At 36.4% G+C, this 17,609-nt stretch overlaps 1 protein-coding gene across 6 annotated transcripts in view; it reads right to left on the reverse strand.

The window, feature by feature from the left end:
• The window catches only part of BMPR1A (bone morphogenetic protein receptor type 1A), a 138,359-nt gene that overhangs the window by 63,190 nt on the left and 57,560 nt on the right, over nucleotides 1–17,609 (reverse strand). For 2 of the 6 annotated variants that reach the window (XM_067025218.1, XM_067025217.1), the window contains one exon: nucleotides 4,547–4,611. The exons of the other annotated variants lie outside the window; for them this stretch is intronic. The gene's annotated coding sequence lies outside the window, so the exon portion shown is untranslated. The remainder of the gene's footprint in view (nucleotides 1–4,546; nucleotides 4,612–17,609) is intronic. 6 annotated transcript variants of the gene reach the window in all.

Here is a 17,609-nt window from a genome sequence, read left to right on the forward strand (position 1 = left end):
GAGTCTCCACTCAGCAGACAGGCTGCCATAGGGCCATGCTAAATCTTTCATGGTCCAACTAAAGACAGACTGACCCTGAAAGCAATTAGTAATGCTTTGTCTGCATTTAGAAGCCTTTTAACAGTCTTCTCAATGCACTAGTTACCTACAACTTCACCAGACCCCTGACATTTTTCAGGGTATTCATATGACTATAAAACTCTTAGACCATCACTCAGAGAAATCAGGGAGAGCAGTAATGGAGACCTGGTATTTAGGTGTTTTTCTTCCTCTGAAATGATCATAATCTTAAAAAATTTACCTTATACTAATCAAAAAATAAATGCATTGTGTTTCCACTTTAGAAATGGCATAAAGATTTTCCTCCAAAGCCATTCTTTGCCAATAACTCCGTTCTTCCCTAAGGGTGTACGGAAGAGAGGGGAGGCAATCACTACATTAAACAAAGCGCAGATTAACATAGCCTCATAAAGTTTTAAACAGTCCATCAAAGTGACTATGTTTAAAAATATATGGCCCTCATTCATACTTCCCTGGTGGCACAGTGGTTAAGAATCCGCCTGCCAATGCAGGGGACATGGGTTCAAGCCCTGGTCTGGGAAGATCCCCACATGCTGCGGAGCAACTATGCCCGTGCGCCACAACTACTGAGCGTGCGCTCTAGAGCCCACGAGTCAAAACTACTGAGCCCATGCTCCGCAACTACTGAAGCCCGCATGCCTACAGCTCATGCTCCGCTACAAGAGATGCCAACCGCAATGAGAAGCCCATGCACCGCAACAAAGAATAGTCCCCAATCGCCACAACTAGAGAAAGCCCGCGTGCAGCAATGAAGACCTAACACAGCCAAAAGTAAATAAATAAATAAATTTATTTTAAAAATATATATGGCCTGATTCCAATTCTACCAGATACTTACAATGGATCAAATAATAAATAAAATTAGCATGTAAACCACTTATCAACCATTGTTTATTATAGCACTATTTATTACAATACTGCTTCCTTGGTGTGAAAATAAAGTTACAAGCTTTAGGCTAAATCTAAAGTTAATTTTAAAAAAAGGAAAATACATAATCACAAAGAATCTTTAAATATACCATCTGCAAAGTCCAAGACCCTGAATTATCTATCCTCCCTCAATTCTCTCATATGTACAAATACATGGCAAATCATAAACTTCAGAAAACCTTTTCTAAGGATTGAATTTAAGACTGGCTAAGGAAAACCAAGTAAGATTTGATTTCATTACTAAGAGGAAAATAAAAGGCAATCAAAGGACAGGATGTGCTTCACGATACAGGTCTGCAAGTCACTTTTTACATACTAGAAATTGTGTGAGTCAAAGTAAAGCGTTTTCTAACCTTTGCAACTACAGTCCTTTAAGCAGAGATCTATAAATATGTACATGCACAGAAATAGGATTTACATAGGCAAAATGCCTGCAACAACTTTAATCACTCAATTTATAAGGTAATTTGCCACAGGCTTTTAGCACTATAAACTGTGTTTAACAGTGACAAGGGATCCAGTCAGAACCAAACACTGAACAATTGTAAGGATTAATATTTTCACCAAAGATTTTGTGCCTGAAATTTTCAAGCTTCTTAGTTCTAGAAAACATTTTAAGAAAAGGTAATTCTTTTAAAAACACATTAGAGCTTCTTAATGACTCATAATAAATGAAAAGCGAATCTTTCTGGATATATTCTAGTACTCTGTAATTCAGAGCGAACATTGGAATTTCCTCAAAGTTAATAAGCATTTTCAAACATGGGAAAAGTTCATTTTAATCCCAAATTGCCTTTACAAAAATCTTTTTTTGCCATAAAAATGTACACATCCCTCTCAGTTTTCAAAATTATTAAAGTGGTTAAATCTTAAAGCACTGGGATACTTTAAAGATCACTAACCATACAGAATCCATCAGTGACAAACATCAATCGTGGATATTTTAGTTATCTTTGAGGTGTTTGACATTACCATTAACTCCTATATTAGTAAGATTTGCAAAAAGAACTAGCATAAATATGCTTTTGATAAATACTCAGTCTAAGACAAAATTTAAGATTGCTTTTCTATTTGTACCAGATGTCAAAAGGCAGATTTCTGGGCTTCCCTGGTGGCACAGTGGTTGAAAGTCTGCCTGCCGATGTAGGGGACACGGGTTTGTGCCCCGGTCCGGGAAGATCCCACATGCCGCGGAGCAGCTAGGCCCATGAGCCATGGCCACTAAGCCTGTGCGTCCGGAGCCTGTGCTCCACAATGGGAGAGGCCACAACAGTGAGAGGTCCGTGTAACGCCAAAAAAAAAAAAAAGTAGATTTCTTAGTATTCACAAAATCAGCAATATTGATTGTACATTTTTCCTTCCACCACTCCAAATCCCCTCTTTCTTCATTTCCCCTCTCTTAGCATTCATAAAAAGCACCCCACATACTGTATAAGTACTGCTATAAACATCACAGCTGCAATTATAAAACCATTTTTTAAAATAGCAAATTACAATATAATCATTTTATAAAACATTTCAGTTGGGCTCTTAAACTAAAGGTATTACTATTAAAACTTTCAGTACATTAGCTAAAAAACTCAAACCTTATGCTTCAGAAAAATATAATACAGTTTTAGCTGTAACTCAAATGAAGAGTATAATTTAGTTTATCATGCATTTCTATAATAAAGGATGTAATCCACTTAATACAGAAAGGGGGGGGTCAAACTTATAAACAAGTTATATTGTAAATGTTCCAAAAGTTCATTCATAAATTGAATATAAACTTGATTTTGAAACTCAAGATGCCTTTTCTCATAAAACTAAAGATATAAACAGTGGCATTAAACCCAAAATACAAATGAACTTTAGTGTATAATTCTATGACAGCACTCTTCTGCTTAAGCATATTTCCGTATCCAACGGTAACTTTCTTATTCATTGCTATATCCTAGAACTTAGCACAGCTAATGACACAGAGTAGGATTTCAACAAATATTAGCTGATCTGAAGTACTGAATAGCAAAAACTTAGTGAAACTTAGTTGTCTAGAGAACAGAGAACCAAAAGGCATGGGGAAAAAAAGCTTCTTCCAAAAGAGATATGACAAAAGGATGCCTAACACTATGGTTAGAAAGCTCTAGTCTAAGCCAATAGTGTCAATTTCCATCCCCCCCACCCCACGCGCCAATGAGAGGGTTAGCAATAAGCATCCGATGCAATTCTGGCCAACAAGACAAGACACTAAGTTTGCTGGGGAGCTTCTGGGAAAGGTTTTCCCAGGCTGATGAAAAAAAAGACACCCAGGTGAAAACACGTACTTTTTGCAGGTAACTTGGGTTTGAATTGTTAAGCAGAACAATGGCAGCCATCTTAGGACCATGGGGAAAGAAACAGCCTAAGAGGACAGCCCAATAGAAAAAGAATGGCAGTGTTAAAAGATGGAAAAAACCTGGGTGGTCCTTGGTGATGCTGCTACGCTTGATGAAATAATCCTAGAATCATTTTACTAACTTGGATATTTTTATTATAGTATATTCAACCCTTATATTATTTATGTAATTTTCAATTACCAAAAGTAACCAAGTGGATACAGCCATTTAGGAATAGATACACTATTTCAATGAATTCAACTGTTATTTATACAGTGGTAACTCTCTTAAATTTATAGCTTAATCCATATCCTTCTTTTGAATTAGATACATATTTCCAAACTATATTATAATATATACTATATACTATACAAACGATATACTATAGTACAGCTGTATTAAATATTTATTCCAGTGACACGTCAGAGAACAGAATATAACAGCCATCATCTACCAGCACAAAAACTGTTTATGCACCCATATTCAACTTTTCTGGCTAATAACAGCACCGGCTACCTGTCAAAGGTTAAAATCTTTGGGTCACTAGTCCCACATCCCACTGCTTTATTTACTGTATTGGGCAGTTATTAATTGCTGCCTGTTCTAACTCTGATATATCTTTGAAATCTGTCTCTCTCAACTCTATACACATCTAGTGCAGCCTCCCATCTCTTGTGGAACACACCTCCATTCTTGCCTCTGCACTGCACTCATGTTTCTAAAATACAACTGTGCATCATGAAAAGATTATAAACATTATAAGTCATTAGGAAACACAAATTAAAACTATAATGAGATACCACTACAGAATGGCCATCATCAAAAAGACAGACAAAACCAAATGTTGGTAAGGACGTACAGAAACTGGAATTTCCACACATTGCTGTAAAATGATGCAGCCACTTTGGACAACAGTTTGGCAATTTCTTAAGAAGTTAAATATAAACATAAACTCAACAAAATTCCAAAATTCCCTCCATAGGAAACTACCCAAGAGAGATGAAAATATGTGTCTATATAAAGACTTATATTCAGGGACTTCCCTGGCGGTCCAGTGGTTAAGACTCCACACTTCCAATGCAGGGGGCATGGGTTTGATCCCTGGTGGGGGAACTAAGATCCCACATGTCACCCAGAGTGGCCACCCACCCCCCACCAAAAAAAAAAAAAAAAAGACTTACATACAAATGTTCTCAGCAGCATTACTCAATGGCAAAGAACTGGAAACAATCCAAGCATCCATCAGCTGATGAATGGATAAACAAAGGGTAGTATCATCAAACAATGGAATATTATCAGGTAATAAAAAGGAACAAAATACTGATACGTGTTATAACATGAATGCACCTCAATAATATGCTAAATAAAAGCCAGATGCAAAATACTACATGTATGATTCCATGTATATGAAATACTCAGAAAAGGCAAATTGAAAGAGAGAGAGGGGCTTCCCTGGTGGCACAGTGGTTGAGAGTCTGCCTGCCGATGCAGGGGACACGGGTTTGTGCCCCGGTCCGGGAGGATCCCACATGCTGCGGAACAGCTAGGCCCATGAGCCATGGCCGCTGAGCCTGCGCTCCGCAACGAGAGAGGCCACAACAGTGAGAGGTCCGCGTACCGCAAAAAAAAAAAAGAGAGAGAGAGAAAGCAAAGCAGTGGTTGCCTAGAGCAAGGGGTAGGGTTGCCTAGAGCAAGGGGTAGAAGTGGGAAATTTGGGGTGGCGACGAAATGTTCTGAAATATTCATAGCACAACCCTAAAACTTTATTAGAAATAATAAAAATACAAGTGTGTTTTAAAATTTTTCATTGATTTCCAATTATGTACAAAATGAAGTCCAATTTCTTTAGGAAGACATTCACAGAATGCTATAATCTGCTTTCAATCTATTTAACCTGCTTTATCTTCTGCTACAATCTCTGCCAAAAAGCCTCTTGCTGGCCATATTAAACTATTTGCTGTTCCTAAATATGCCAGGCTATTTAATGCTTCTACCTTTCTTCAAACTTGCTATTCTAATTCAAAAATCAAAATGTTCTTATCTTTGTCTTTTGTCAAAGTGAAGTTCCATTTGTCCTCACAAAGATCCATCTCAAATAACTCCTCCTTTGTTGTTACTTTCAAATGGCTCAGAAAAAAAAAGGGGGGGGGGTGTATTTTTATAAACAAAGAGAGAGAGAGCAGATGAGACAAAATGTTAGCAAGTGAACTGGTAAATATAGCTGAAATGGGTAATTTACTATCTGTTCAAATATTATACCAATTTAAAAGTTTTTAAGGTAAAAAAATTGGGGAAAAAGAGGTACTTTATCCGTTATGAGTTATAATTTTACACATAGCTTTTAGTAAACAATGTCAGTATGAGAGATTATTAAAATCAAATATTGACAGATCTACAAGGAAGTCCCAGAGATCTTTCCTCCATCAGCAAATTTTTAAATTTATTTCCTATAAATTATAAATTGGAAGTTGTTCTTATCTTAACAGGTTGAGAATTACAGCTGTGCTTCAGAAACAGAGTATCATAATCAATTTAAAGGCATATGGGCTTAAAAAAACTGTTTAGCAAGTCAACTGTACTATAAAAGACTTTAAAAAATTTTTTTATAATTAATTTATTTTTATCATTTATTTATTTTTGGCTGCATTGGGTCTTCGTTGCTGTGCGCAGGCTTTCTCTAGTTGCGGCGAGCAGCAGCTACTCTTTGTTGCAGTGTGTGGGCTTCTCATTGCGGCTGCTTCTCTTGTTGCACAGCATGGGCTCTAGGCGCCCAGGCTTCATTAGTTGTGGCACGTGGGCTTAGTTGCTCCACAGCATGTGGGATCTCCCTGGACCAGAGATCGAACTTGTGTCCCCTGCATTGGCAGGCAGATTCTTAACCACTGGACCACCAGGGAAGTCTCTACAAAGATTATATTTGATACTGCCTAAATACATATAGCAATACCAATATATTAGAACACAGTACTCTTAAATGTCCTACATAGCAAATAGAAGAATGTTTTAAAATTTCTTTCTCAGGGTTTCCCTGGTGGTGCAGTGGTTGAGAGTCCACCTGCTGATGCAGGGGACGCGGGTTCGTGCCCCGGTTCGGGAGGGTCCCACATGTCGCGGGGCAGCTGTGCCCATGAGCCATGGCCGCTGAGCCTGCACGTCCGGAGGCTGGGCTCCGCAAAGGGAGAGGCCACAACAGTGAGAGGCCCGCGTACCGCAAAAAAAAATAATAAGTAAAATAAAATAAAATTTTTTTCTCAGAACAGATTTACTTCCTAAAGATGCATACCCATATTTTTCAGGATTGCTAAGGCAAGGCAGTAAGGATGGAATGAATTTCTTTAAAACATGGGTAGTTTCCATAAAAAAAAATTATACATCATTAAAATGGATAACCATCCTATTACCTAAGGATGTACTTACTGATGGTCAGAATTTAATCCAGTTAACCTGTGTTCAATATTTGGCTTTCTTACTATTTATTAAAAACTAAAAACTACCTTCATTAAATACTCAATTGTCATTCACCCAAACGTGTGCATCAATGAAACTAAACAACATTCTAGAAATTATAGAAAATACAATTTTCAATTAAGAGCACCCATATAAAATTCATCACTTGTACAGGCACATGCAAACTAATCATTTCCGACAGGAGTGGGAAATGGACTACAGGTATTTCCTACAAAAGGACAGTGTTGCTACATGTTCACAGATAGGTAAACACATAGGGAAGAAAGTTTTAGGTGGGAAGTCTGCATTTAAGTTCTCATTTCTATGTGATGAGAGGCAGGTAGTCAATTACTGAACAACACTGTCTTTTAAATCAGTGAGTCACATGCTTAAGGGAGGGGCTTGTAAGCAGGATGAGCAACAACCAGGGCAATCAAGTAAGATTTCAAAGAGAAGCAACATCAGGTTTTGAAGAGTTTCAGACAGACAATTAGAAGCAACTACCCCAATATAATGCACATAATACAACAGCCTGACTATGGATTACCTTCTTTAAAACACACCTGTACTTTAGGGACTAAGTTTGTGAAGCTAGACATGTTTGAATTTCAGAGAACAGCTCTATTATCAATAAGCAAGTGAGGTTGAAAGAGAGAGAAAAAAAGATTACTGGATAATACTTCTGAGGGCACTACAGTAAATTTTAAAACATTTTAGACATAGTTCCCTGCTGGCAAGCAACATTTAATCAACTTGAGGAGTCAAGCCATAATATTTTAAAGCTTAAACAACAGCACCAGATGACAATACATATACTGTTGTACCACCACACGTGACAATTAATTGAGAAGTAAAAAAGACTTGCTTCACAGGTGGAGAGACCACTGTGGGCGGAATTTAAAGTGGCCCTTCTAAAGACTGGCAGGGTTTGACAGTATGCAAGGAGAGAGGGGTACAGGTTCAGATGGGCATTTTACTGGGAGGGCTGGGGTGTTGGGGGCTGGGAGGGTGCACTGTGCCTGGCTACTGTCCCACCTGGGGCCCAGATTCTAGAGTGGTGGAACATAATAATCAATGCATGGTCTGAACCAGATGATAAATTCCCAGCCACCCTGAAGCCCATGTCCATAGCAGATATCAATACTTGTTTTAGTTCTCCTTACAATTAAGCATCAAAGATTTCACAGTCCTTCTTAATATAGAACTCCCAAAAGCCAAGATGCCAAGATGTTTGAAATCCACCTACCATTCCTTTAAGAAGGAGAGAATAAAGAGAAGAACACAGGGTTAAGAGCATGGGCTTTGTAGCCAGACTAAGTACCAAGGTTAGAATCCTGGCTCCACCACTAACCTGTTGTAATACTTTGGACCAAGTTGCTTAACCTCCTTGGTATCCAATCTACAAAGCAGGGACATAACTGCATGTGTCTGAAGGGTGTGGATCAAAGGAGTTAATGCAGGTATAGCACTTAGAACAGTGCCAGGCAAATGTAAGTACTTTCTAAGTGTAAGCTACTATTACTGTTTTCTATCAACAGGAAATCAACTGTATTCTCAGAGAGTAATGAGAGTTTTATATGAGGGAAAATAATATAAAATGTATAAAAATGTTGCTTAGGTACAGAAAACATTCTGAATCATTGATAGAAACAACATTCAGTACTTAACAATGCCTAATAGCATCAAATACTTGCTAGTTGATTTAAGAACAAAAGTGCAACATCAAACATATCATTCTCTATATTTACTGAACATTTATTATGTGCCAATTACTGTACTAAATTCTATACATTTATTATCTTATTTAATCTTAAAAATAAACTTTTGAGGCAGGTACCTCTACTAATTCCATATTATAAGAAAACTGAGGCTCAGAGTGGTTGAATAACCTGACCAAAGTCACACAGTTAATATATAAAGTAGGGCTGGGATTTAACCCAGGTCAGTCAGACTCCAGAGACTGTACTTTTAGTCTAAACTATGCTTTTCTCTTTCCAAATTCTGAACCAACAGGCTTTGACATAACAATGAGATAAATATAAAATACTATTTTAAAATAATAAAATTATGGGAGGGTGATAGCTAAAGGGTATAAAGGTTTCATTTAAAAAAATTTTTAATTGAAGTACAGTTGTACAATATTATACAAGTTTCAGGTGTACAATATAGTGATTCACATTTTTTGATTTGCAATTTTTAAATGAAGGTTTCATTCTGAGGTAATGAAAATGTTCTAAAATTGACTACGGTGATGCCGCACATATCTGTGAATATGTACACAAACTGTACACTTTAAATGGGTTAATTTCTGTTATGTGAACTGTAGCTCAATAAAGCTGTTTTTAAATATTTTTAATGGACTTCCATGGTGGCGCAGTGATTTAGAATCCGCCTGGCAATGCAGAGGACACGGGTTCGAGCCCTGGTCTGGGAAGATCCCACATGCCACGGAGCAACTAAGTCTGTGCGCCACAACTACTGAGCCTGAGCTCTAGAGTCCATAAGCCACAACTACTGAGCCCGCGTGCCACAACTACTGAAGCCCAAGTGCCTAGAGCCAGTGCTCTGCAACAAGAGAAGCGACCATAATGAGAAGCATGCGCACCGCAATGAAGGGTAGCCCCTGCTCGCCGCCAACTAGAGAAAGCCTGCGCACAGCAATGAAGACCGAAGACCCAATGCAACCAAAAACAAATAAACAAAATAAATAATTTATTTTAAAAAATATTCTTAGTAAAATTAGGGTAGATGGTAATTAGGGTTTTATCCACACACAAAGTGATACAGATTGAGAGATGTTTGAATTTATTTAGGATAGAAAAATAATTATTTTCAGAACTGAAAGATTTATAATCATTAAGAAAATATTAAATATATACCTATACTTAAATTAGACCTAAATAATGAATGAAATACCTGTGGGTAACCATGATGTAACAGTGATCCCCTTCTAAACAAACCCAACATTTTGACAAGAGAGGGAAAATAACACATTCGTCACATAGATACTCACTTTTAGCAAGGGGTGCAGTACAAAATGTAGGCAATAACATGAAATTTTTGAAAAATGTAATGAAGCTAATGATCTCTTATACCACCCTTGAGTATAAATGAGGATAACCTCTATAGAGGGCAGTTTAGCAACATGTATCATGCACCCACTAGCCCAGCACTTTTAGTTAACAGAGATTTTTATATTTCACTAATAAAAATCTACCAAAAAAATCATGACATTCATTTAGCTATATGAATGGTCCTACTACACTCTTAATGACAGCAAAAGAAATAAAACAGAAATAATCTAAACAAACTATAGTAAATTCACATACTATTATCATGATAGTTAACATTTATTAAGTGCCAAGAATTATTTTTTATGTACAATCTCATTTATTACTTACAGCAACCCTAGGAATTAGATAAGAATTAGATAAGAATGCCATCTTCATTTTCCAGATGAGGAACTAAAACCCAGAGTAGCAACTTGCTCAAAGTCACACAGCTAGTGAGTATTTGGAGCCAGGATTTCTACCTGGGCAGTTTCAACACTGCCAATTTGTGTGGCTACTATATTGTACTACAGAAGAATAAGTAAGGACTTGGAAATATACTCACAATATACTAAAACAGAAAAAAATCAGATATCAAAACAACAGGCATAGTATGATCCTTCTTTTGTTTAATGCATTAAAAAAAAAAGATGAAACAGATATGGCCCCAAATTTAACAGTGGGTATCTCTGAGAGGTGACATTACAGTGGATCATGACCTTTCTTATATTTTTCTGTATTTTCTACATTTTGTATTGCAAGGTAAATTTTTTAAAGTGAGGTTCTTTAAAAAAAAGTAAAAAGATAATGACAATTTCAATACTGCAGAAAGCACAAGTAATTAAAAAACATGGAAGAAGCTGTTAAATTTACTAAATGGGTTGCTGACGAATTCAAGGGAAGTGGTAGAGGCAAAATGGCAATGGCAAGGAAGAAGTATGTTTAAAAAGTGACAGGAGCTATTCAGGTATAGACTACCATTTTGAGAAGTTCAAAGATGAGAAGAAGAATGGTATATAGCCTCAAGGTAATAACAGTGTCAAAGGAAGGTTTTGCTGGTTTATTTTCAATTTCAAGGAAATCTGATCATGGTTGTTATCTAACTGGAAATAGCCTGTCAAGGATGCATGTCAAAACAGACATGGAGCGGGAGGTCTCAACGAAGACAAGGATTTAGCCTTAGAAAAGGGGAAACTTCTTGTGAGATAGGAGAGAGAGAAGAGAAAGACACATAAAAAGAGATCTTTGAGATGAGGAGAAGAAATTTACAGAACTTATATTTGGTACCTTCAAACTTCTCTAAGAAAGAGAATGAAGTCATCTTCAATAACTGAAAGGGTGGGGATTAGGCACAGGGAGAGATGTACGGAGTAGTGGGAAAAAATGTTGGAAAGCAATTGGATTTACGAATTTGCCAGAACTAGCAGAAACCATCTACCTAATTATCACATGACCATAAAAGAAAGTACTGAAGGAAGGTAGGAAAATCATTTCTTTTTCACAGTTAGCATGCACGTTAAACTGCACCATTCAAAACCAGGAGAATCTGTGGTATACCTAGAGACAATACCCTATTATTAATCTCTAGGATAATAACCACTATAATAATCTATGAAGTTGATGTTATAAAGTGCCGTCACTTTTAGCAGATGACATGCATTGTCAAAGGAAGCACCAGAGTTCAAGCATAAATTTCTAATTTGACAATAAGAAGGTAGTTTTCTAGGAAAAATCAAGTTGCAAAGATCTGAAACTTGGTATAACTGGAAAGTTTTCCCAAGACAGGTAAATTGTACATATACACAAATCTTTCTGAAGCAGCTTTAAAAAAAATAAGTAGCAATCAAGCTCTTCATTGTATGCGAGGATGGAATAAAAGAAAATCTATGAGGTAGGGACTCTTTTCATACAATGAATATTTAATGAGTGCTAACTATGCATCACATGAACAATTCTAGCCTAGGGATATAGCAATGAACAAAAAGACCGAAAAAAGTCCTGCCTTCTTGGAAATTACATTCTGCTTTACTGTCTGTGTCTTATGAGGTTAAGTAATTTCTCTCTGCAGCCACATCTAGTAGGTGGCAGAGACAGATTCAAATTCAGATATGTTAGATCACAAGAACATGCTATTACACTCAGGTATGATTCCAGCATATATAAACCACTGCTTAACAGAGGGAAAAAAAATAACTTCTACATTTATCTATACTTTTCAATAACACTTATTTTAAGAAGAATTTCGAACACTGTACCATTTTGCTTGTACTACTTCTCTCACTATAGGCACACTTTTCCTTCCATCAACTTGTAAATTTTAATATAAAGGAAAACTGAGCTAGCTGAAAGTAATAAGAATATCTTCTCACCTGCTCCCTTCAATTACTAGCCAAAGAACCATTCATGCCTCAGCACACTTCTTAAAATATATTGGGGGAATGCGGGATAGGGGAATGTTAGAGATGAGCCTCATCACAAAGAGTATGTGCTAATCTTTTCCTTTTATTTGTATTACCATTATCTGCATTATCTTAATATGCAAACAACTCACTGCTACGATTATTATTCTCTTTCCCTTAAGGAGCTGCTTTCCTATTAGAAATTTCCAGCAAATACCTGGTGATCCTTGGGTACTGTTCATCTAACAGTGAAGCACAGGAACTCTGACTGGACAATGCTGTGGGTATAGGAGAGCTTGTAAACTAGTGGGCTTCACTGTAGGGTAACTGGGCAATCACCTGCCTGTACAGATATGGAGACCCTCGAATGTTAGGCTCTGCTGCTCTTTTCCCTGGAGTCAGTTTCTTAGAAGAGTCCTCCAGTCTCCTAGATGGAGTATACACTTGACTGCCCCTGCTCTGCAAACAAGTGGGAAAAGTAACATGGGACAAAAAGTAAGGGCACATCTTCTGATACAGTAAGCAGACTTTTGCTTAATCCTCATTTACAGTGTTTTCCTATTCTGTATTCTCTCCAAATCTAGGGTCTCAATGGCTTAGTTTCTCTAAACACTCAAACATCCATCTTCTGCCAGGACTACTGAATTTGTCCAGGTTGGTTCGGCACTGTCCAAGATAAATATAATACTGCAAATGCGACTACATGTGTTAATTTAAAATTTTCTAGTGCCCCCATGAAAAAAACTAGAAAAAAAAAGCTGAAATTAATAGATTTTGTTTCACCCAATGTATCCAAAATGTTATTTCAATATAATAAATATAAAAATTATTAATAAGATATTTTCTTTTCTTTTTTCATAGTTAAATTTCCAAACCTGGTATGTACATTACAATTAAAGCACATCTCAGTTAGGGCTAGCCACATGTTAAGTGCTCAGTAGCCACTGAACAACTCCAAAATTTCAGTGGCTCAGCACAACAAAAGTCTACTTCTCTCTCATGTAAAATGTCCAACATAACAAGCAGGATCTGTTTCACAGTCATCCAAGGACCCAGACTGACTATCTTGTTCTTGTATCAAATGAAACATATGGGTAGGAACCTTCCAGATAAAGAAAAAGACCAGCAACTCTTCATGGACCTTTCACTACGTCAACACAGAAATAACACACACCTCCCCTCAAAGTCCACTGGCCAGAATCAGTCACATGATACCACCTAACTTCAAGGAAACAAAGGAATTAAATGTTCCCATATGCCTGGAATGAAAGAACTGAATGTAGAAGAGTACTAAGAAGTCATTACCACAGGCAGGCACATGGCTGTTGAGGACAAGTGTTAGAAGATGATATAAGCCCTAGAGCCCAGGGTATAACTGTTTTCTTATAAAGATTTTTAAACCTGTTTTCAGAGTGCCTTTGATGAACTTCTCAGTAGACTACACACGGCTGAGGAAAGACCTTCTGAGCTTAAGGATATGTCAGGGAAAATCTCCAAAATTGAAAAGCAAACCAAAAAAACACCAAAAAAGAACAGAGTATCAAAGAAGTGTGGAACAATTAGAAAAGATGTAACATATGCATAACAAGAAGGAGAAGTAATACAAAAAGGAGAAGAAAAAGAGAAAGGAACAGGAGACATACTTGAAACACTGACTGAAAATTTCTCCAAATTAATGTTAGACACCAAACCACAGATCCAGGAAGTTCAGAGAACACCAAGCAGGATAAATGACCAAAAAACTACACCTATATAGATCATTTTCAAACTACAGAAAGTAAAAGATTAAGAAAAAATCTTGAAAGAAAATAGAGGGAAAAAAACACCTTACCTATAGAGGGGCAAAGATAAGGACTACAACTGACTTCTCTTCAGAAACCATGCAAGCAAGAAGAGAGTGCAATGAAATATTTAAAGTGTCAAGAGGAAAAAAAAAAAACCAACCTAGAATTCTGTAACCTTACATGGACTATTCACCAAGACAGACCACATTATGGTGGTATATAAAATATACCTTATGGTGGTATATAAAATATACCTTAACAAATTTAAAACAATAGAAATCATACAATACCTCTTCTCAGACCATCACAGGATTAAATTAGAATCAAAAATAGAAAGATAGTTGAAAAATGTCAAAATACTTAGAGAGTAAACAATGCACTTCTAAAGGAAATGGGCCAAAAACTTTCAAGACATTTAAGAATAATTTGAACTAAATGAAAATGAAAGCATAAATTTTCAAAATCGATGGGATGCAGTGAAAGCAGTGCTTAGAGGAAAATTTACAGCATTGAATGCATGTATTAGAAAACAAAAGAGATCTAAAATCAATAACGTTAAGGTGCCATCTAAAGAAACTAGGGGGCTTCCCTGGTGGCGCGGTGGTTGGGAGTCCGCCTGCCGATGCAGGGGACGCGGGTTCGTGCCCCGATCCGGGAGGATCCCACATGCCGCGGAGCGACTAAGCCCGTGAGCCATGGCCGCTGGGCCTGTGCGTCCGGAGCCTGTGCTCCGCAGCGGGAGAGGCCGCGGCAGTGAGAGGCCCGCATACCGCAAAAAAAAAAAAAAAAAAAAAAAAAAAAAAAAAAAAAAAAAAAAAGAAACTAGGAAAAGAAGCGCAAATTAAATCCAAGGTAAGCAGATGAAAAGAAGTAATAAAAATCAGAGCAGAAAATAATAAAACTGAAAACAGGAAATCAATAGAGAAAAATCAATGAAACCAAAACTTCTTTGAAAAGGTTATCTGAAAAGATTCTTTGAAAAGATGAATAAAATTGATAAAAAGAAAAATGACACATATTACTAATATCAGAAATGAAAGAGGAGACACCACTACAGATCCCATGGTCATTAAAAGGTTAATCAAGGAATACCATGAGCTCTATGCCAACAAATTAGATAACTTAGATGAAATGGCCCTATTCCTTGAAAGACACAATTTGCCAAAACTCACACATGAATAAACAGACTATCCAAAAAGGTCTACATTTTTAGAGAAATTGAATCATAATTAATAATCTTCCAAACCAGAAAGCACCAGGCCCAGATGGGTTCTCTAGAGAATTATAGCAAACACTTAAGAAGATATTATAACAATTCTCTATAATCTTATTCAGAAGATAGAAACAAAGGGAATACTTCCTAACTCATTCTACGAGGCCAGCATTACCCTAATACCAAAACCAGATAAAGACATTACAAAAATCTAGAGACCAATCTCTCATAAACATATATACAAAAATCCTGAACAGAATATTAGCACATCAGGAATTCCCTGGTGGTCCAGTGGTTAGGACTCAGTGCTCTCACTGCTGGGGCACAGGTTCAATCCCTGGTCAGGGAACTAAGATCCTGCAAGCTGTGCAGTGTGGCCAAAAAAAAAAAAAAGGAATATTAACACATCAAATACAACAATGTATAAAAAGAATTTATACCATGACCAACTGGCATTTAATCCAAGTACGCAAGGCTGGTTCAACATTCAAGAAATCAACTAATTCAATCCATCACATCAGAAGACTAAAGAAGAAAAACCACATGATGCTATCATTAGATGCATAAAAAGCATTTGAGACTATTTTACACTCATTCACAATTAAAAGAAAAATCTCAGCAAACTAGGGATAGAGGGGAACTTCCTCAATTTGAAGAACACCTACCAAAAACCTACAGCTAACATCACATTTAACAGTGAGACACTCAAAGCTTTCCCACTAAGATCAGGAACAAGGCAAAATATCCCTTCTTACCACTCCTTTTCAAATCACACTGGAAATCCAAGCTAATGGAATAAGACAAGAAAAAGAAATAAATGGTATAAAGATTGGAAAGAAAAAACTGTCTTCGTTCACAGATGATGTGATCATCTATATAGAAAATCTACATGAATCAACGACAAAAAAACTCCTAAAATAATCAATTACAGCAAAGTTGCAAGATACAAGGTTAATATACAAAAGTCAATTGCTCTCCTATATGCCAGTAATACACTTGTGGAATTTGAAATTAAAAAATATCATTTACATCAGCACCCCAAGATGAAATACTTAGGTATAAATCTAAAAAAATACATATAAGATCTATATGAGGAAAACTATAAAACTAATGAAAAAAGTCAAAGAACTAAATAAATGGAAAGACAGTCCATGTTAATGAATAGGAAGACTCAATACTCTCAAGATATCAGTTCTTCCCTACTATCTATTAAGTCAATACAATCCCAGCCAACATCATATGTCACTAAGGAATTATAAATTAAAACAATCAGGTAGATGTTACCACACATTTATTAAAATGGTCAAAATCTAACGCACTGACAACATAAAATGCTAATAAGGATACAGAGCAAAGGGACCCTCATTCATTGCTGATGGGAATGCAAAATGACATAGCCACACTGGAAGAATTTGGCAGTTTCTTACAAAAACTAAACATACTATTAGCATACAATCCAGAAATCCTGCTACTTGGTATCCCAAATGAGTTGAAAACTTGTGTCCATACAAAAACCTACACAAAGATGTTTAAAAGAACTTTATTCATAATTGTCAAAACTTGGAAGCAATCAAGATGTCCTTCAGTAGGTAAATGCATAAATAAGCTGTGGTATATCCAGACAATGGACTACTATTCATTGATTAATATAATTCATCAACACATTTTAAACATTTTAACAACTGTGAAATCAGAATGTGTCTTAAAATTGATATAATCATTGTTTAATAGGCATCATTTTTCTTTCTTAATGGATCTTTTCACATTTTAACTGTAAAATCAAGATACGTCTTAAGATTAATATCACATCATTGTTTAATAGGTATCATTTATTTTCTTTCTTAATGGTACACAGAGTAACAGTACATCAGTGCCTAGGAATTACACAGATATATATTTTAAGGTTGATATAATACATTCCAGAATGTATACCTCAACTTCAGAAAGAACTGGACGAGTTTGCTAGTACTAACAACCAAATATTTCTCACATATATATATAAAACTTGTCAGGTTTATAGTGTTATTAATACAATGTAAGTACTAGCAAAACCTGGCTTTTTATTAACTACTGTTCTTTCTACCATAATTACTAACTTTTTGCCAATTCTCTTTTATCTTTTTGGTAATATCTCCACTCCTGCAAAATCTTCCTGATCTGGCTTTACAGAGTCAACTGTAAAATTAACTCAAAGAACTGAATGAATTCTCCACTCTAGAAATATCCTTTAAAAATAAAACTCATCGGGACTTCCCTGGTGACACAGTGGTTAAAATCCGCCTGCCAATGCAGGGGACATGGGTTTGAACTCTGGTCTGGGAAGATCCCACATGCCACAGAATAACCAAGCC

Source organism: Kogia breviceps, chromosome 2 (assembly GCF_026419965.1).
Source record: "Kogia breviceps isolate mKogBre1 chromosome 2, mKogBre1 haplotype 1, whole genome shotgun sequence".
In the NCBI taxonomy this organism is placed as follows: Eukaryota; Metazoa; Chordata; class Mammalia; order Artiodactyla; family Physeteridae; genus Kogia; species Kogia breviceps.